Here is a 21551-nt window from a genome sequence, read left to right on the forward strand (position 1 = left end):
GATTTTCATCCTCTATTTTTTTCTTCGGCTAGTGCACTCTCCTCTCAATGAGAGAAGAGACCAAATCAATATAAATGATTGATAAATCCTATTGATTCTAGGACCTCCTTGAATATGTGTAAGTTAATCTCTGTAGAATCAATGGTTGAGTGTGCTGATTTGTCTATCATATTACAAATTAAGCACGTCACCATGCAAAAGCTATTATCTTCCCATATTAATTTTATGCCAAAGCAATAGTGCAGTTTTCAGATAAAATTTGTCCCAAAGCCTCTTCTTAAGTGAAGCATTTTATCAAGTCAATGCCTCTAATAAATCTGAGTAGGTTTAATTAATTTGTCATCAACCTAGAATCAAATGCCAAGAGCCTTACTTCAATTGGTTGGTACCTATTAGAGTTTTTAAAATGAGATATCTAGAGTTTAATTCTCCTTCCTCCAATTATTGAATTATCAAAAATAAAAAATGCCTATAACCAAATTAACTCATTAGTCATTATTTGCTATACTTCTCAAGTTTGAGTTGTATTAAGAGTAGAATGAAATATTTATGCACTCATAATGACAGGTAATAAAATCCTCATGTATGTATAATCAAACTTAGTTGGTAAAGGGGTTTACTCTGTCATATTGCCCCCACCCCCCAGCACACCCCCCCCCCCCCCCAAAAAAAAAAAAAAAAAAAAGCTTATGGGACTTATTCTACTGAATAAATTGACATTGAGAGTTTTTTTTTTTTTTTTTTGAGAAACAAGACATTGAGAGATTTCAATACATGTAAACGTGGATAAATTGGACCAAGAAATTAAAGATGTTGTAATAGAGTTCTCTGTCTTAATTAGGGCATGTTGGTATAAAGTTTTCATAGTTAATTTTAGCTTGACTAGTGTATTATTTTATTAAATTTTTACTCTTTTTATCTATTAGTATTTTCGTCCAACTTATTTTTTTAAGTAAAATAAATCAATGAAGATAAGCTATATTATATGAGCACTTAATATTTAAACTCGACTCATTTATTAAATAAGCTGGATTTGGAGATATATAAATATAAATATATATATATATATATATATATATTTCCATTCTTTTAACCCATTCCCTTTTAACTAAAAAAAAAAACCGATCTGCGAGCCTTAAAACCAAGTTTATTGGTCTATGAATTGGAGTTTTATTTCTATCACTTGACAAAAAAGGGAAAGATGACAAGTTTGAGTTATCCTATATTTTTTTGACATTAAAAAAAGAAAAAAAAAAAAAGTAGGACACCCATGAAGGTTATTTTGTCCCACTGGGAAAAAACAAGAAAATTCTTTTCCCTTGGTTTAATCAAGAAATCGAGAAACAATGTTAGGTTAACACAGTTATAATGTATTAAGAAGTGGCTAATTAACTCCCCAAACACACTTATAATGTATTAATTAAGAAGCATTTAATTAACTGCAAATGAATAGTTTAAGAAAAACGCTAAAATTACAAACATTTTTAAAGACAGTTGACGTTGGTGACTTGTACAGGCATTTTAATTAATATTGTGGTAGGTATTATCTATAAAGATTGTTTTTTAAAACTAATTTTTGGGTTTGGGACAATAAAATTATATAGGGTAAATTTAATTAACTATCCCTGAAGTTTGGACTAATACCAAGCAGGTCCACAACTTCTCAAAACTAACCAATATAGTCCCTAAACAACGTTAGTAACGGTAGTTTTTCACTTATTCTCTAACTGTTTCTTCTCTCTCGTCTCTCTTTCACTCTATCTCAGACCTCTTCTTCTCTCTCAAACCACCACTGTGAATACCAAAACTCAGACGACAAGACACACAACTACCAAACCACAACACTACAGGTCCACAACCCACAGAAGCCCCGATTTACAACACAACCCATAGTCAAAACTCAAATCGCACCCAAAAAAAACCCACCACAACCCATAAATCCACTTGTCAAGATCACAATCACCGCCTCATCACCATCATTACAAAGCCCACCACCACAAACCAAATCCATAAATAGAAACCCAACCATGTAGACCCACGGTCACAGCCACCCAAATCAAACCAATCCAAAACCCACGGCTAAGCCAAACCAATTCCAGCCACCCTAGCAACTAAACCCATGCACCATCATCGATGAAACCAAATCCGCCATCATCGACTCCATGAGATGCCCCCACCACAAGATCGGTGTCATCGTCCCTTGAAGAACGCTTGCCCAAATCGAAGAAGTATCCTAAAAAAAGGAGAGATGGGGTTTGAATTCATACCCACAAACAACGGTTCACATACACAAAAAATATACAACACCTAATCAACTCAAGGATCGCAAACCACATCCCAAAAACACAAGAAAATTCAACAAAACCCACACCTTCTCAAACCTAAACCCATCATCAATGAGACCCACAAATGGAAAACCACCACCACTGTAAGGTTGAATTTATTCAACCATGTGTTGGCTTTATTCCGTGTCAAATTTGCTTGTAATTCAACAATTAGATACCATGTATTTAGGTGTGAATCATGTAAGGGTTTTGTGTAAGAGAGTGTGAAGAATTCAAGTGTGTGCGCAATCAAGAGCATTCTCACAACAGATGACTCGCCAAAATGCCACACGTGTGAAACATGCAGGAAGTTGAAGGGTCATGACAGCTAGAGCACTATAGGACAAAAATGACAATCTAGCCAGTCAATTATTTCGCGACTAAAACTCAGGACTTGTCCTAGTCATGAGTGAGTCACCAGAAACCCCTGTTTTGCAGAAAAATTACTTTTTACATTCCTCACATACCCTACTATAAATACCCTTATACCCATGAAATGTAGAGAATTTTGAGAGAGAATTTTGAAAGAGAAACCCCAAAGAACAACAAGAGTATTCATCTACAATCTTATACATTTGACTCTTCAAATTCCTCTACTCTCACCCTCTCCATTGACATACTTTTGAGAGGAGCTTTAGCCAAATTCTTACCTCACCATATTCATATCAATGAGAATGTTATTTGATGCTTGGGAAGCAATTCAGAGAGAACTAATTCATTTGGTTGATGCAATGGGCTTATTGCGGGATTCGGTAAGCTAGAGAAGACAAGGTTAGGCTTAACCCTGTTAAAGCAAGAAACTTGGAGGGCTTAGGTGCATCGGATAGATTAGGCTTGGAGGGTTTATTGCTATTCATGTATCCAACTAATTTTCTAGTGGATCATTTCACCACTTGGAGGGCGGCAGAAAGGTTTTTCACCGAGTTCTTTGATTTCCTCTTTGATAACATATGCCGATGTTATCTTGTGTTTGCATCTCTATAACCCTTACTCTTTGCTTTTAATTACTGCTGTGTTGTAATTACATTATGGCTTAGAGTAGTTTGGTTGTTTGGGTATAGCTTGTACTTATCATTCCGCAAATATATTGTTTGAGTATAAGTTTATGTTGGTAATTTTGAAATTGGGAGTCTAAACATTCACTAGTGTTTTACACACCAAGTGAACTTTCAACCACCAATTCAGGAAAAAAAAAAAAAAAAAAAAAAGAACACCAACACAGGAAATACCAAATCAAACCATGTAACCAAACCTACCCCAAGCCAAACCTCAAATACAATAGCAGGAAACTTAGGATTAATCGTTGATCGGTGGCAATTTGTCTCACCGATGATGTTTTGGTGGTTATAGTGGTGATTTGAGAGAGAAGAGAGAAGAGAGGTTTGAGTCAGAGAGGAGGGAGAGTTAAAAAGTAAGTAATGTCTATTACTCTGTTTAGGGACTAAATTGTGTTTGAGAACCATATTGATTAGTTTTAAAAAGTGTTGGACTTACTTGGTATTACTCTAAATCTTAGAGGTAGTTAGAGAACTTTACCCAATCATTTTCAATATTACACGAGAGATTAATAAACCCCTCTAAGAAATCTAGATTAAAAAAAAAGGTTTTTTGGATTTTGAGATTGAGATGCATCGGGTCCAACTTTTAGGTGGTTGTAGCTTTCACCGGCCATGCCATGCCACCTTAGACACGTGGCTTTAAACGAGTTTTACAAATTTGTAAGTTCACTAAGTTGTAACGGCTATTGGCTAGGGTATTTTATTTTTATTTTTTTCCTCTTCTTCTTGATTTGATCAGTTTAAACTTTAAACTGCAAAAAAGGCACTTTTGGGTTGTGCTATATGCTGTGGTGGCACCGTGGCGTCCAGAGATAGTCACTTTGAGTCTTTCACTTACACATTCTTAAGTTGGACGAATCTGATCATTTATGAAAGGGACCTGATCCTGACACGTGTGCAGCCTTTCTGTGATCTAGAGGGAATTTCCGGGTGCAAGTGGAGTTTTGAGTCTCTTTGACAATTTGCGTGTGTTTGTTTGGCACTATACATGCCTCTATCTTTATGGGAGGACAGATATGTTTTCTTGTGAGATGGGGCATGCGCGTATTGTCTCACTGATATGTGAGTCTCACATGTTAAAGAAGACAATGAGATCCATATGTTAAAGAGATAATGGGCACAGATGCCCGTCTCACCCAAGATTTTTTTCATGAGGAAGATATAAATTTGCAGTTTAATTTGCACCAACAAAAATATCAGAGACTAGGGGAAGGATGAGAACTACAGCAGCACTAACAAGGCAAAAATATCAGACTTTAAAAAAAAAAAATTTAATTTATACATGCATGCTATAACATCTATGGACCACATGTTAATTACTTGTTTCCCGTTTGCTGTTCACTTGTTCCACACTTGGAACTTTTCCAAAACAAGCACAATCAAGACTCAATTCAACTTAATTCCCTTTAGAATCTATGATTTACTTGTCAATCGATTATGTCTAATTTTGCGTCTGACATCAGTTTATTCAGTTTTTTTTTTTTTTTTTTTTTTTGCTAAAAATATGTTAAGGAATATTTATATTTTAAAAAAGTAAAATTTTAAAAAGTTTTATATAAAGGTTAAAAGCTTAGTGTCCGTTTGGTAGAAGAGTTTGAATAATGTTGTTTGTATTTTTTTGAAATACATGTGGGTGAAAAAGTGTGTGGAAATGTGTGTAATGTCGTTTAAAAACTAGAAATGAGTTGTTTAACAACTTTACGAAACTGGGCCTTAAAGTTGAACAAAAATAACTGAAGTCAAATGAATACTAAATCATATCTTCTACTATCTAAAATTTTCATATTTACCTATATCTCTTTTTTTTCTTTTTTCTTTTTTCCTCTCTTTTTCCTTTTATCATTGATGTGATCGCACTAGACTAATACTTGCATTTAACATTTCTCTTTTTTTTCTTTTTCTTTTTTATTACCTTATTTGTTAAAAGGGGAGACAAAAATGGTTTTATGCAAATAAGTTTACTTTAAAAAAAATTTATTTGTAAAAAGAATAGACAAAAAATAACTTTTAAGCAAATAAGTTAATAGAAAATACAAGACGTAAATCCATACATTAATCTCAAATGGATTTCTCATTTTATCTTCAATTGGCACCAGCTTTACCTTCTCATAAAATGAATTTAGTCAATTACACTAGCTTTTCTATATCCGTACATATATCTTATCATCCTTTTTCTGGCTAGCCCCTTAACCTTAAGTACTTCTAATTTATTGAATTGTTGTTGTTTGACTAATGGGTATCTTATTATCAAATAATACCTTGAATGGAAAAGGTGAATCCTTTAAACTTCTTTTATATCTTTTTATTGGATGTAAATTTTAAAAATTTAACTGTTAAATTACATGTTCTTAAAAAGTTATGCACAAAAATAAGTTTATTGATTGAATAGTATATAACATTCAATTTGAATAAAATTTGATATGCATGTTAAGAACATAAAGAATATGTAATTTAACAGTTAGATTTTCAAAATTCATATTCAATAAAAAGATATAGGCCGGACACGTTTAAAGTGTCTTCCCAAACTAGTTTGGAGAGAAACTTTGCTTAGCCTAATTCTATAAAAGGGATCCTCTTCATTCTATCAATCTTCATGGATAATCTACCCAACTATAGTATCTCATGATAGTCTAATTTTACTTTCCCTAATTGTCAGTCCTAGTTTTAGATTGAATTTCCAGAGTTCAAACTTATAATTAATTAAATCTACTAAAGTTTTATTAATCAATATAATCTCATTTACAAACATGTCCTAAGGGACCTCATTGTGATCATGTTTGAAAACGCATCCATAACCAAATAAAATGTGAGGATTCCAATCCTTAATATTATCCTATGATCCTATCGTAATTGGGAACTCATTTGATAATAGTTTTTGCATTAGTTACTGCTTTCTCATACATGTAATATACTAAATTGAAATGCCATTTTTTTCTAAGACTAGCACATTACCTCCGTAGGAAGTTCATTGTATACCATTTCTATGCTAATAAAACCAGTATGAAGGTTCCCCTTTTTCCCCTCTCTCTACTAGCCTTAATAAAAAAGAAAAAAAAAAAAAGGACTTCTATCAGTCTTGTAATGTGAAGTTAATTTATGCAACTCTTGAAATGTGGAGTTGTTATAATTTTATAGAACACTTTGTCTTGCTTCCAAAATAAATTCATTAATACCACCGCACACCCTTGGTGTGATGGTCACTCCACAAGTATAAGTGCTTATGAGGAGGGGGGCCAAGGGCTGGGGTTCAAATCTCTAGGAGAGAGCTTCACACACATATACACTTAAATTAGGTTAAAGTAGAATTTCTATCTTGTATAACAAATAATAATATATTCATTAATGATAATAATATAATAATTAGAATCAGGATAAATTAATGTAAACTAATTAAACTTCTATTTAATGTAAATTAGTTACTAATTTCCAAAAAGCAGTAACTCTCTTAAATAACCCAATATATATTCCTAAATTATGACCAATCATATTTTATGTATTTGTATCATCGCGTATTCTTAGCATGATGATTACTTTACAAATACAAAAGTTATTGTGGAATGGAAGGGAGTAAGAGTTAGAGTTGAAGTTTTCAAGAGAGAACTTCGTACGGAAGTAATCATAAGGCTTTGTTTCACTCTTAATAATCCATGCTCTACTGCTAAAGCCCATGCTTATCATTAGCTTCTTCTTCTTCTTTTTTGATAAGACTATCATTAGCTATTTAGCTATAGGCCTGACTGCCTGAGTGAGACAAAGAATGACTTACATTTGTTTCGACTAGGATATAAAACTATATATAGATTAGACAAAAGGGATGAGCTGAAGACCTTTTGTGAGAGCCTGTATGGAATCTAGGACGCAATGTTCAATGCCATGCTCGGTCACACATGCTAACAGCTCATGTTGAAATTCCGTATATGAAGTTGGGCCCAGGTCCACGTGATGGAACTGGGCAAAACGTGTTTTATCCATTTTCAGAATTCATGTGCACTGATTCTCCAATCCACTATGCTTAAAAGCTCACGTTGGGCCCGCTTAAGGCTTTGATTTGTATATTGTGGCCAAACCCATGTGTTGATAAGAATTATTTTTTGCTTTTGGAACAAAAATATCTGAAAATTCTGCTCCTCCAATCAAACAAATCAGACACATTTAATGGACGAGTATTATAGATGCATTTGACGGGGGAAAAAAAAAAAACAGATGTGCAACACAGTACTCATATTTGAATGGAAAAAAATTCTCTAACTTTTCTTGAATTTGATACTTAAATAATATTGAAATAAATACTCCTATAAAATATGATAGTCCCTAATGACTAACGTGTATACCTTATGTTTCTGTGTGTTTGGATTTTGCATTTAGCCTGTTGTATTAGGTCATGTGAACAAAAAACGAATGCCATATTAGTAATTGTAATAATCCACAAGGTATAATAATGATAAAATTTGAAGAGCTTTTAAAATTACAAAAATTAAATTGGGAAAATCAATAATTCAAAGGGGAAGTTGGAATTATTGATTTTCCCAATTTAAATCAATAATTTAGACTCCAATTTCCCCTTTGAATTGGAATCTAAATTCAAAGGGGAAATTGGAATACCATTAGCATGATAGTAAATATGTGGGAGAGGAAGAACACTATTGAGAGAAAAAAATATTAGTGCATAGTTCAGCAAGAGAGAGAGAGAGAGAGAGAGCAATAAAAATCTGGTGGAAAAGTGTTCTAATGGTGAATTAAATAAGCCATTGAGTTGATCAGACAACAATAAAATAAAAACTCGATGTACTAAGGAAGCTAATCTCCAATAGACTGAACCAATGCTTACAAAGGATAGCAAAGCCCAAAAGGGCTGAAAAGAGAGAAAAATAAAAACTCAATGTAAAATTGATACAAACCCACACGTATGAGATGAGACGGTGTGTGACAAGCGCAAGACCCCATATTTTAAGATATCAAAAGAGGTTTACAATGACTACATTAAAAGAAACTCACTCTAAACCAATGTTAAAATTGTATATTTTTAGATATCAAAAAAGGTTCACAATGGCTACATTAGAAGAAACTCACTCTAAACCAATGTTAAAATTGTTTGGAAGACTCCTATACTTACATTCATTGCATTCATGCACAAGTGTAGTTTTTGCATCTTTAAACTCACGCTTATAATGTGTAGTGATCTTTTGGGTTTGTAATTGGTGAATTTTTTTTTTTTTAATAATTTTTTGTAGGAGTTGGTGATTAAAGTTTGAGTTCAATACAATCAGATACTCAACAAGTGTTTCCTTAAAAAATAAAAAATAAAGAGATACTCAACAAGTGTTTGCAAAAATTACTTAATCATATACGCGCCCTCTTGATGCTTCTGAAGTTGGGGACCTAATTCCCTTCGCATGTTAGTGAACTTTTAAGAATTTCTGGACATTTCATCACTTGTTTTTGTCATTTAATTTAAGTTTGTATTTCTTTGCTCATTATAATCGTGTCCATTGGGAACAGGAAATGAGGATTAATCTTCGGAATTTTGTAAATGTTATAAGTAGCCCTTTTTTTTTTTTTTTTTTTTTTTGATATTGATCTTTGGGTGTAGGGTTTAGAAGAGAAGGGTCATGGGTGGTTGATTTGAAGGGCAAGTTGATGAAATCATTGGGTTCAGAGAGGGGCAACCACCCAACCATTCACAATCTGAACCCTCTTTCTGAAACTGTTAAAGAGTGTGAAGAAGAAGAAGGAGAAGCAAAGCCCTTAGTATAAGTAGCCTTTTGAGTTGTTGGTTCGTGGCCAAAAAAAATTGAATGAAAGGAAATGTGTCGCGTAGTTTGTGCTTTATGAATAGTGTCAGTCAACCACCTCCTCATTTATTCTCTCAAATCAATCAACAATTTTAACATATACAAACATAAAACAGGAGCCTGTTAATTGTGTAGCAAGGACCTCACTGAGAAGTGAGAAACCGTCCCTGCATTCAGGGGCAGAGCCCCGTTACCCCTTGGGGGGCCGTGGCCCCTGCAAAAAAAAAAATAAATAAATAAAAAATAAAGTCTACCGGCCTATATAGAAATTTTAATTGGCCCCCCAATGATGTACATCCGCCCCCCTCCCATTTCTGTTCAATTCACTCTAGGCCCCAGCATACTCCAGTTTCAATTGTAGGCCTCTTTTATCTTCTAATAAAACAAAACATGGTCCTCTTATATTTAAATACCCAAAGACACTACCCAACAAAATAACATTTTATCACCCATTCTCAATCTCAAAATCAGAACCCTTTCTTTTGCTATTCTTTTTAGAAAAGTGCTACGTCTACAAAATTTTTATTGTATTTTTACAAATCATAAGTGGTTAGTTATTATTCGTTCAAATTTGAACCTAACACTAAGATTACTTTTTTGTTCCAACAATAACAATCAGTAACAACCTGCTACTTAGGATTTGTTATAAAAATGTTGTGAAAATATTGTAGACATATCATTTCTCTTCTTTTTATTCTCTTCTTGTCTTCTGTGTACACGCCACCGCCCACTCCACTGGTACTAGCAGCCCCCAAACAAAACAAAACTTCAGCTTAGCCCTCCTTTCAAACTCAGTCCTCACAATCCCAAAAAAAAAAAACCTGACCATTATTTTCTTTCTTCTTGCTTTCTTAAAATAAATCATTCAGATAGTGAGTTTTCAGTTTTCTTTTCTTTCTTCAGCACTACACCTTCATCTCTTTTTTTAGTTTTTTTTTTTTTTTTCTTCTTCTCAACTATATATGCTTACTTAAATATTTAAGTGCACTTTAATTTTTCATAGATTTTTAGAGAAATATATGATTGAAGGCATGGGGAGGTATGAATAACATCCATATAATTAATAATAGGAATGATGATAGATTGACTATTTAAATTACAGTGGAAATTTTGTTTTTTTCTTAAATACGAATAACATCCATATAATTAAGTAAAAATTTCTAATTAAGAGTTTATTTTTTAAGTTCTTTTCAGGTTAATTTTTTAGTCATATTCTTAAAGTTTAAAGAATTATGAGCAAATGAAAAACAATTGATGCATTCTTTAAGGAAAAAGATGTTAGCAATTCAAAATTTAGGACACCTATGGTTGTAGAAACAAATGTGGCTGTAGAAATAAATGTTGATACTTCAATGCCTAATGAACACCCTTCCAAATGTTCAAGAATTCAATCTGAAGAGATAGATCGTGATCCAGGATCACGTAAACAAATATGTGAATTTCTTATCAACAAACAAGATGAATCCGACGAGCTTATTTCAAAGAATGTCCATATCAACCTAAAAAAATATATAGACTGTCCATACAACAATGATAATCATCATCGTCGAAAATCGGCCCCCCCATGTAAAAAATCCTGGCTACGCCCCTGCCCGCATTCATATCTATGGAGAGAATTATCAAGTCTTAATCTGGCAGGGCAGGTTATTTTCAGGACTCTGAAAGGAAGAATCCAATGGAGGAATACTCTTAACGGCTGGAGAGTGTAACTTCAGGTCTTCAGCTTTTGTAGGGATGGCTTTAACTTTTTAGCGAATTCACCAAATGGAGCACTAGCTTTCATAAAGAGGACCTGAGTCCTTTGGTTACATATTTTGTTGTTACAGGTCGTATCGAAAGTGCGTTTGCAACAGAGTTTGGTACCATGCAGGTTTCAGAACAAATCGACCACGTTAGAGAGTCCTCTTGTGACAACAGGGGCGATTGCATCCTGAATTGCTCAACCATTTGACTCGACTTGCGTTTCAAAGTAGGTACGGTTTCAAGGCACTATTAGCCAATAGTGTTTATGGGGCCATAGAGCTCTTAAATCATGGGACCTACCTCTTAAATCAGATAGCTCCTCTTGTCAATGGAATGCTAAACTAGAATTTTAGCAGAGGAAGTTTTGAGTCTAAGTGCCCGTTTGGTTCCACTTTTGGTTCCACTTTTAGCCCAAAACGGGCGTTTTCAAAAAAGCCCAACCACGTTCTGCGTTTGGTAAAGTTGAAAACGCAACTTTTTTATAAAAGTTGCGTTTTCAACTTTTACAAATACTGAAGAGAAAACGCGCTTGGTTTATGGACCATCAGCTGTCCATAAATCAAAACGCGCATAGCGCGTTTTGATTATTACCGTTGCAGCACGTTGAAAGACCGAAATACCCACACTCACATTCGCCCCTCATCTCTGATCTCTGCTCTCCCTTCCCATTTTTGACGCCTCCCATCTCTGATTCTGCCTTGCTCTGCCTTCGTAAGTCTCTCTGGGAAGGAATAAAAAAAGGAGGAAAGAAGGATTAAAAAAGGAAGAAAGAAAAAAAAAAAAAAAAAAAGAGACGAAGAAGATGTTCTGGTGTTTTGGAGAAATGGCAAGGAAGGAATAAAGAAAGGAGGAAAGAAGGATTGAAAAAAAAAAAAAAAAAAAAGAAGAAGAAAGAGAAAGAATCATGCAGACGAAGAGCTAAGAAGAGAAAAAAAAAAAAAAAAAAAAAAAAAAAAAAAAAAAGACGAAGAAGATGTTCTGGTGTTTTGGAGAAATGGCAAGGAAGGAATAAAGAAAGGAGGAAAGAAGGATTGAAAAAAAAAAAAAAAAAAAAAAAAAGAGGAAGAAGGAGAGCTCTCTGGGATGTTCTGGAACTTGGAGAAGTGAAATGGAAAAAGAAAAGAAAGAAGGAAATAAAGGAAAAGAGTGGCCAGTGGGTACGTGTGTGGCCTGGAAAAAAAGAGGGAAAAAAAAAAGAAAAAAAAGAAGAAAATGCGGTAAGTGAGTGGAGGAGAAAAAAAATGAAAAAGAAGGAAATATTATCACAATATTTTCACAATAAATATTAAGTAGTAGGTTATTATTAGCTAACACTTGTCGGAAAAAATAATTTTTTTAGAAAGAGAAAAAAATAATTTTAATAGTACGTTCAAATTAAAATTAGTATCAATTTTTATCACAATATTTTTACAATACTTTCACAATAAATCTTAAGTGGTAGATTATTATTAGCTAATATTGGTAAGAAAAAAATAATTTTTTTAGAAAGAGAAAAATTGATTTAAGTATGATGAAGTAATTGATTTAAGTATGAAACAAACTCACATAAAAAAAAAAAAAAAAAGTATGAAATAAATTCCCTTATATATACATTGTCCTTTTTGGTCATTTACCCCTCAAAAAGCCACTTTTATAAGTGCTAGCCAAACACTCAGCTTTTTCATTATGCACTTTTTAACAGTTTTTACCAAACACTCAGCTTTTTGAAACTCCACTTTTTCATTATGCACTTTTACAAAACTCCACTTTTTCATTATGCACTTTTTCAAAAAGCTGAACCAAACTCACCCTAAGCCGGGCTGTGGTAAAGAACAACTCAAACGTTTAGGTTGAATCACCAAATCAACAAAAGAATTTGGATTGTAGAAGAAGAACGTTCAGATGAATTAAACAAAATGCAGATAGGCATGCGAGCTAGAATTACACGTAGTAGATCCCGTTGAGTTTAGGTCTGCAATTTGTGCTTTGTTTTCAATTTGAAGACGACTCAAGATAAAACTGAAATCCAGAAAGAACAAAACCCAATCCCTTTTCAATAAAAAAATCTGATATAAGTTTAATAAACAGCAAGATTTCGAAATAATTTCAATTCAGTAACTGTTTTTATTATTAATATTTCATTAATCTGGCATGTAAATGCCAGCAAGTGAACATGCTGATCTTTGAAACCTCACATGGTTATGAACTCTGTTTCTAATACTTTGACCAAAACCTTAATCCTCTTGGTAAGAATTTTCACAAGTTGTGTAGGTCATTGTAAGATTGGAGTTTTGAGTTCCCTTGGGTCAATGATTGTTAACATTAACAAAACATAACAGCTATCCCACCACCAGAGTCTCAGTCATCAAAGAGGACGCATATGGTTGGAGCAACAATTGAAAGAATTGAACATGACCCAAATATTTTTCTTATGGTACAGAGGTTGATTCTAATAAGTGAAAATGATGGAAAGTTCAATAGGTATGACAATTCTTATGCATTCAAAGAAAAGCATACACCTAACAGAGCTCTTCACGAAAAAAAAGGCACCAACGAGCTTCATACAAATCCAATTTGTGAATTAACTAAACCCAAAAACACTTAAGCATGAGAAATTCAGTTTATTAAGCAATTAGAAACCCAAGTTAAAGGTCAGTCAACTGGTCATCATCATCAGAATGGAAAAGTTATTCTCATCCACAGCTAAAGAGAGCCTGTGTAGGAAGGTGTCCTAAGATTTTTTCCAATATTCATCACATGATGACTCTAGAGTTCAAGCACAAGTTTAAAGATAATACCAAAAAAAAAAAAAACCATTTGCTACAAACAGAAACAATTGCAAGTCACACTTTAGGCTTAATAAATCAAACCCAATTGCAAGTTACACTCTAGGCTTAATATATCAAACCCAAATTCTAAAACTCAATAACATGACAAAGCTTTAACCAAATTCACATGATTCAAAATAATGTGACACCCAATATTTCTCCATACATTTTGTAAATAATCAATTCTGTAACAGAAAAATGCTACACAATATAGGATTAAGTAATATGAAAAATCAATGAATGGCTTCAAATTTGTATTCACAAGATAGATCATTTGATAAGAATCAAATGATAGATTCAGAAGCAAGTCGTTTAACATCACTCGATAATGAATATCTCAGATCAAGTGTTGGATTAATTTATTTAGCTTCATCCCAATCTATAACAAAGAATTAAATAAACAAAAAAAAAATTAACTGAATAATCAAAAAAAAAAAAAAAAAACACAGCTCAGTGGCGAAAAATAGATGGATTACTCAGTGTTGGCTTTAAAGTCATAGGTTCGATTCTGCCAGCTAGCTTTCTTCAGACTTTCACATCAGAAGAGGGAGCTAAGAATCATCATCGTAACCATCAATTTTCCCAACAAACAAATAGAACTTTTAAGGAAAAATAAATAGAAATCTAACACACCTAATGCCCTGTTTGGATGAAAAGAAAATGTGGAATAATTTTCACAGAGAGAGAGAGAGAGAGAGAGAGAGAGAGAGATCGCTCAGGTCAGCGGGGTTGTCGACACGCAAAGTTCTCTAGAATGTAGAGAACCCTGCATTCCGGTCTGTTGAGCTTGAATTTCTTGTGGTCATCACTGCGATCTCACTCTCTCTTTTCTCTTTATACTCAAAAACCATAAACAATAACACACAAAAACAGAGAGACTCGTACATATAACAACATCGACAAATACAAAAGAGAGAAGAAAAAACAGAGAAGAGGGGGATGAAACCCTAGGCGAAGTAGTGCGTGTGTTTGTGATGAAGGGGCTGCTACAAGCTGTGAATTTATAGTAAATTGAGTTAGGGTTTTGTGGGGGATACGGGTATTCATATTCCAACCCAATATGCTTGACCCGAATGCCATAACCGGACAGAGTTTTATTTTTTTATTTTTTTATTTTTTTGTATTATATTTAAGTTATATTACAAATTGAACAAAACTTAAGAATAATATGTTAGATGCTATTCTTTAGATTCTCCATTTAAGATTGAGTCATGTGACTACTTAACTAAAAAATACACTTTCATCTCATGGGGAAAAATCCACATAGTAGAATCTTAAGAGGGAAACCTAAAAAACAGAATCTAAATATTGTACCTAAGTTTTGCTCTTACAAATTACATCCTCTAATTTTGTCTAAAATATGATTAAGTCATATAACTTTTGATTCAATCAATTTTGTCCTTTAAATTTTAATTTTATCCAATTCAATCATTTCGTTATTATCATTGAAATTGCGCTCTAAGTCTCTTAAAAAAACAATGTAATTTTGAATAAATATGGGGCTATTTGGTACATCAACTTAAACTTATGTTTTCAGTTTTCAAATAATATTACACGCATTTCCATTAAGGGTGGTAAAGTAAGCCCAAACTCATTTACCCACTCAAACCCACCTATTCTAATTGAACCCACACCCACCCAATTATTAGTTGAGTTAAATGGGCATCAACCCAATTAGACCCAGTAATTATTGGGTTTTAATTAAAAACCCATCGAACACCATTTAACCCAAAAAAAATATACCTAATTTCAACCCAATCTTTCCCATAAATTTAAAAAAAAATAATAAAAAATAAAAAAAGCCCAGCCCTCAAACATTTCATTTTCTCAACCTCCAATCACGTTTTAGTCGGAGACCCAGTGATCTTTTTTTTTTCTTTCTATTCACCACCTTGCACTATTTGGTCTCTGAGAAAGTTTATCTCCATCAAATCCAGGAAAACAAGAAACCAAACCAAACCATAAATCAACCCAAGAAATAAACCCATAAACATAGTAATCAATCCATCTCCAACAAACCCATAAATTTCACATGATCAAATTCCTATTCCTTAATTTCCTCTTCAACCTCAATCTTAGATGTGCAAAATCAAATGGTATATCGCGATCAATTTGATCCCCAAAACCGCGATCAACATTGTCGACCGCCCAGGTTTCTCCCTCGCCGCCGAACCCAAGAAGATCGTCGAGAAACAGTTCGCTTTTCCCAACCTCATCGACTCCAGAGTCACCGTCGACGATTTGGGTCACCATGCTGGCTCCGAAGTAATTTTTGTTTTGTTTTTGTTTTTGGGTTTTTACTGTTAATACTTGTTTGGGTGCTGAGAAAATTGAGGAAAGGAATTGAAGTTGGAACCTTAGATCTTATGCTTAACTTGGCTAATAATTAGTTTGTTGTGTTTTTGAGTTTTGAGGGTTTTGTGTTATGTGGTTTCAAATATCAAATGATGGATGGGAATTTTAGATTCAGAATAATTTAAAAAAAAAAAAAAGAAAAAAAAAAGGATCTTTTTGGTTGAAAAGGAAGCTTGAGGTCTAATTGGTGATATTCAATATGATTGTCTTGCATTTTCTGTTGTTTGGTTTGTGGGAAAATGGGCTACTCAGTTGTGCCAAATCATGTGCGAAGATCAGTGAGTTTTAGAACTGCAAAGTTTTTGTTCTTATCATAATCTGATAATTATTATTAATTCAAACAAAATCAGTGATTTATTACTCTACTGGGTTTCTTTAATCATCATCCTTAATTTCCTCTTAATTTCCTTAATTTATAAATTCAGAATTTTATTTTTAATTTTCTGACATGCCTTTTTTTTTTAATTAATATGTTGATGTGTCATTTAAAAAATGCAAATTAAAATATTTTGGTCATTTTTAAATATTTTAGATTAATTTGGTCATTTTCACTTTAGGGGCATTTTAGTAATTTTGATAATTGGGTGAGTTGGGGTTTACCCATTATAATTGGGTTGGATTGGGTTTGGGTTAGAAGCAAATTAGTTAAATGAGTTTTAATGGGTGAATGGGTTTTATATACCCAACCTAATTATGCCCACCCCAAACCCACCCATTTGATAGCCCTAATTTCCATACACTTTTTTACCTACACGTATTTTCAAAAAAATGAAAACTGTTGTTTAAATACACGTGTCAAATAAGCCCTATGACATCGTAAATCATGGAAAAAAATATTTATAACATATTTAAAAAAAAAAAAAATCATGTATGTTATTCATTTTGTTTGTTTAAATTGTGCCATTTGGGGATATTTTAGTTGGAAGTTGACATTGGATTTGTTGTTTTGAAATTCTATGGTGTGTATGTTTGTTTCGTTACCAAGAAATTGGCATGAAAGGTATAAGAAACAAGGAAAAAAAAAATAAAAATACAAATGCCACATAAGTTGTTGATGTGATTTTTTTCTAAAACAAAAAAATAAAAATAAAAAAATAATTGTGATTAAGTGACATGTAAACAATTTATTAACTATATCAACATTTTTCATGAGTTAGATAATGACAAGGAGCACAGTAAAGTGTGTTTATAAAGAGTATGGATCAAATTGACATAAAAAGTTTTTTTAAGGTCCATAATGAAGCTAATCCTAAAAGTGAAGAACTAAAAGGCAAAATATTAATGATTTATCTATTTTCTATTGACATGAAACAAAATACTTTTTTGTATGTTTGATAAAATAAAAAACAATTATATTTTAACAAATTTGATGTATAATTTATAATTAGAAAGGTTGTGTATGCAAAGCATTAATCCATTAGTACAAATCAAAAATAATAAATCATTAATTTTAGAGCATGCGAAATATCTTCGAATCAAATGTTAAGACATGCATTATCCTATCATTACTAATGAAGAGTTAAGAGATTCATTGTATATAAAGAGAAAACCTCTATCCTCTATTTATGATTAGAAATGGGGGAAATGACCTACAATATGGAGAAGGTAAATGAGAGAATGACACAAATCAATATAAAATTAGAGAATATAGAATATCATTTGAAACAACGAAGATCATATATCAATGTAATAAGGCAACGAGCACAACGAAATAGCACAAACCCAAAAATCGTGAATCGATGCAGAGAAGATCAATTGAGTCAACAAAGTGACATAGCTTCTCTTGAAAAAAAAAAAAGAAATATTACTGGAGAAAAGGAGGAAGCTTGTTGAATCAATTTTTAAGCATAAAATGCTAGAAAATTACCCTCTCACTTGGAGCTCCTTTATAAATTAGTAATTTATAAGTGATAGAGTTTACCAAAGAAAATAAAAGGCATATACTCTCCCTCAATCTCGCTTTGAGAAATTTTGAAGGAAGGGGTGTTTATATTTATGTTTAGGCTCCATGTTCATTACTACCCATGCCCATATTTGATTACCCATTATGTGTTATTGGAAATAACGTAGCATAAAGTACTAGTTTATTTTTTTCTTATTCAACCAATCAAAATCTTCATAAATTCCAACCCAATATTTTAAAAGTTTTTATGATGAAGGTTTCTAATTGCACATTGTAGCATAATATTTCAATACCAGTGCATTTTAGTGTACCATTTTTAAGGCGTGTATATAGTTAGGATCGAGTTACACCTAATGTAACTTTTTGTTCATGTTACACCTTTAATTATTTTTATTATTATTAATATTTCAAAAATTCAACCATTGAATAATATGTTCTCATATTCTTAACATATATGCCAAATTCCGTGTTAATATTTTAATCAGTACAAAATATATGGATTATCTTTACTTGTCACTTGTATGAATAATATCAATTGTACCAACCAATACAATATAAATTCTAAAACTTTGTTCCACTAGTATTGGGTAAGATCTCAAACTTACCGCTTCAATACTATGTTTGGGAGTTTATAAAATAATAGGATGGGCATATCATGCATTAATGGTTTGGAATCATATGGTGAATTTATTCAATGTGTTTGAAAGTTTATAAAATAAATAATGAAAATGGAAAAAAAAAAATATATATATATATATATATATAATTTTATTATTACGTCCTTCACCTTTTACTTTCCCTTTTTTCAAAATATTAATATAATCGATATTCACTTATGTCTCGTTAAAGGAACGAGTCTCCCTCACTAAAAAAACATTAGTTATGAATAAAATGGAATATCCTTTAAAGAGAATCCAATTAATTTCTCATGTCTTCCCCACCAAACAAGCTAGTGACTACATATTTGGAACTCAAGGCTTTAAGGATATTATAAGATCTTAGGAACCATAAACTCAGGGATGGACCCAGGTGGGGGCTCGAGCCCAAGTTCCCCTGGGTCCAATTTTTTTTCTTTTTTTTAGTTATTATATATTTCATTTTTGTAGTCGGACCCCTTCCAAAACCTTACACCCCCTTTTTCTCAATAAGGCTAACTAGCCTCACCCAAATAGCAACTATTAAACCCAAAAACTTAACAAAAACAATAAAAGTATTCAAAATGGTGATTGTATTTTAGTAAAAAAAAAAAAAAAAACTATTTTACCACCAAAGAACCAAAAAATCATGTATTATTGGAAAAGTTAAAAGCTAAATTTTTTGCAACTACAGTAAACTAGTATAAATCTCAGGTGATTGTAGCAAGTTGTTAAAAGTAAAATACAATATTTTATTAAAATTATATCTCTTCATTCAATTAAAAAACTTAAATTATCTCGTTTCCTTTATTATTTTAATGAATTGTTTATATTATTTTAAATACAGTGATAAAAAAAAATAGAACATTTGATATTGAATGTATTGTAAAGTAAGTAGTAAAATAGATAAAGTAGCTTTTTTAAGGTGCACCACCACTGCGAATGCTCTAACTTAAAAAAAAAAAAATATATATATATATATATATATATATATATTTTGTTTTTGTTTTTGTCTTTGTTAGTAAATAATTGCATCTTAATATATTTAGAAATAACAATTTTACTATTACGCATCCTTAATGCGGTGGTCACTCCACAAATATAGTATGAGGCATAAAGCCGAGTTGGCAAAAACTTTTCCAAGCTATTAGAATTTGTTATCTACGAGATGGAGATAGAAATAAAGTTGGAAATGGTACTTTAAAAAATGAGTTAGAAATAAAGTTGTTTTTCAACCAACAATAATATTTTATGCAAAGTTAAATAAGAGAGATCAAGATAGTTTTCCTTTAACAATTTTTTTTTTCTTCTAATACTATCAAATATCGAAAAATTCACAAAATTATTTTCACTTAAAGTTTTTCATCGAAACAAACAGAGTGTTAATATATATATAATAGCCAAAATTAAGAGAAAATCCAATTAGATTTTAATTGGATTCTCAATTTTGCACCACGTGTTCTATTTTTTTTAGAATACTAAGTATTTTTAACACACATAGGGAGAAGGGAGAAGGTCTTAAAGAAATTGACGGTGGTGTATATTCAAAAGGGTCTACGTGTCCCATTTAATTGTTAATTTTGTGTCAAGTGAATTACTGAGTGTAAAAATTAAAGAGTCCAAATCTAATTAGATTTCAATTGGAGTCCAATTTTCTGCCACATGTCCATTTATTTTTTTTAATTTTTGTGGCAAGTAAATTATTGGGTGAAAAAATCAAAGAGTCTAAATCTAATTAAATTCTAAATTATATATATAAAAAGAAACCATTATATATTTTAAAAATGTATGATTTAATAAAAGTGTATACTAATGCTATATATAATTTGAATCTTTTCGTAAAAAAAATGTATAATTGTGATTATTTCTAATTATATCAATGCATCTCTACACACTAGTTTTACTAGTTTTAATAAGAATTCCATGTAAATCAATACCCATGTTTACTCCACCCAATAAAATGTTATCACGTCAAATATTTTTTTCTAATTTAAAAAAAATAAAAGGATTAACACACACAAAATCACTATTTCCTTAAATATATATTCCAAATATTAACAAATTAGATTAAACTAGTGTTGGCTGCACATGCAAGGCACATTCTGCCCCAATGGTGAGAAAATTAATATAGATTTTGTGTGTAAAACCGTGAATTTTGGCTCACCAAATTTGACTATATTAAAAAAGAAGTCTAAGAATACAACAAAATATCACAATATTTTTACAATATCTTCATTTTTAGGATCCGAATAGATATTTTTTATTTTATTTGAGAGAAATGCTACATTCATAACATTTTTAGAACAAATTCTAAATGACAAGTTATTATTGGTTTTAAACTGATAACATTGTTATTGTTATTCTCAAAACATTTATTTTCAATTGTGGTTGGTCACAATCTCATATTTTATTATTTTATTTCGACTTGTAAGAAATTGATACTTCAATATTTGTAAAAATATTGTAAAATTTGTTGTATCAGTATAACAATATATATGCCAGCTTACATAAATATTTAAAAGAAAAAAAAAACTTTAGGCACAGTAGAAATTAATGTTAAAATGTTGTGGACTTAGCATTTTTTTATTTGAGTTATAAGAAACTGAGATCTCAACAATTGTAAAAATATTGTGATAATAATAAGTGTTGTAACATTTTCTCAAAACATTTATTTTCAGTTGTGGTTAGTCACAGTCTCATATTTTATTATTTTATTTTGTCTTGTAAGAAATTGATACGTCAATAATTATGAAAATATCATGAAATTTGTTGTGTCAATATAAAAATATATATATGCCAGCTTACATAAATATTTCAAAGAAAAAAAAAACACAAACCGATTACTAGAAAAAAAAAAAAAAAAAAAAAAAAAAAAAACAACAACAACAACAACAACAACTTTAGGCATTGTAGCTACATAAGAAACTGAGATCT

At 31.6% G+C, this 21551-nt stretch overlaps 4 non-coding genes across 4 annotated transcripts; all 4 read right to left on the bottom strand.

The window, feature by feature from the left end:
- Window positions 1–13562: 13562 nt before the first annotated feature.
- Window positions 13563–13661, bottom strand: LOC126701319 (small nucleolar RNA snoR31/Z110/Z27). The gene has a single exon (XR_007647299.1). It is a non-coding gene; the product is annotated as a small nucleolar RNA snoR31/Z110/Z27 (small nucleolar RNA).
- Window positions 13662–14015: 354 nt separating this feature from the next.
- On the bottom strand, window positions 14016–14106 carry LOC126701280 (small nucleolar RNA snoR31). The gene has a single exon (XR_007647272.1). It is a non-coding gene; the product is annotated as a small nucleolar RNA snoR31 (small nucleolar RNA).
- A 90-nt stretch (window positions 14107–14196) lies between these two features.
- Window positions 14197–14299, bottom strand: LOC126701296 (small nucleolar RNA R30/Z108). Its single transcript, XR_007647278.1, has one exon. It is a non-coding gene; the product is annotated as a small nucleolar RNA R30/Z108 (small nucleolar RNA).
- A 134-nt stretch (window positions 14300–14433) lies between these two features.
- Window positions 14434–14540, bottom strand: LOC126701324 (small nucleolar RNA Z107/R87). The gene has a single exon (XR_007647302.1). It is a non-coding gene; the product is annotated as a small nucleolar RNA Z107/R87 (small nucleolar RNA).
- Between the last annotated feature and the right edge of the window lie 7011 nt (window positions 14541–21551).

Source organism: Quercus robur, chromosome 9, assembly GCF_932294415.1.
Source record: "Quercus robur chromosome 9, dhQueRobu3.1, whole genome shotgun sequence".
Classification (NCBI taxonomy): Eukaryota; Viridiplantae; Streptophyta; class Magnoliopsida; order Fagales; family Fagaceae; genus Quercus; species Quercus robur.